The sequence below is a fragment of the Haplochromis burtoni genome, unplaced genomic scaffold (genome assembly GCF_018398535.1).
Source record: "Haplochromis burtoni strain Fernald_Lab_line unplaced genomic scaffold, NCSU_Asbu1 Contig_67, whole genome shotgun sequence".
Lineage (NCBI taxonomy): Eukaryota > Metazoa > Chordata > Actinopteri > Cichliformes > Cichlidae > Haplochromis > Haplochromis burtoni.
In genome coordinates this window covers 1,474,353-1,474,956 of record NW_024582428.1, presented here as the reverse complement: position 1 = coordinate 1,474,956, position 604 = coordinate 1,474,353, and the positions used below count along the sequence as shown (strand labels likewise).

Sequence of the window (604 nt, the reverse complement as noted above, 5' to 3'; positions counted from 1 at the left end):
TGCCATGATTAGTGCCTCTGTGCTGTCTTTCAGTCCAGCTTTGTCCAGCCACTGGTAGGATTTCTGGATATCAGCCACCTCCTCTATTTGCCAGTGGTGCATACTGTGCAGGGTCCTGTTCTTTCTCAAGTTTCTGCTGCCTGAGGTATTCATAATGCACACATCATCTTCTTGATGATCACGGATGTTTGTTTCATCCTGGTTGTTGGTTCTGACACCCACTAGTACTCACCCTTGTTCCTTTCACTTAGCACACATTCTCAGGATGCTGGAGTTTGGGTGAAACCCTCCATGGATGATAAGGAGCTTTCTTGTCTTGTTGTCAGTGGCTTCTGTCTCCTTCTTTTGTCAGCTTATTATCTCAGCAGGATATCTTGTGACTGGCAGGGCATAGATGTTAATTGCCCAGATCTTGTTCTTGGTTGCAGCTTTCCTAGCGGCCCTTTCGTGCTTCCCATTTGCCTGTGGTATTCCAAGGTACTTGTAGCTGTCTGCAATGTTGCCTTCTGGTAGTTCTGACTGCCTTCCCTATCCTTGTTACCATGTGACTACACTCCAGTGTTGTTGGTGTAGTATCCACTGGTGTGGATCGGTTAACTGATGT

General features: G+C 46.7%; 1 protein-coding gene across 1 annotated transcript in view; it reads left to right on the top strand.

The window, feature by feature from the left end:
- The window catches only part of orc1 (origin recognition complex, subunit 1), a 16,544-nt gene that overhangs the window by 8,211 nt on the left and 7,729 nt on the right, over window positions 1–604 (top strand). The gene's annotated exons all lie outside the window — the stretch shown is intronic.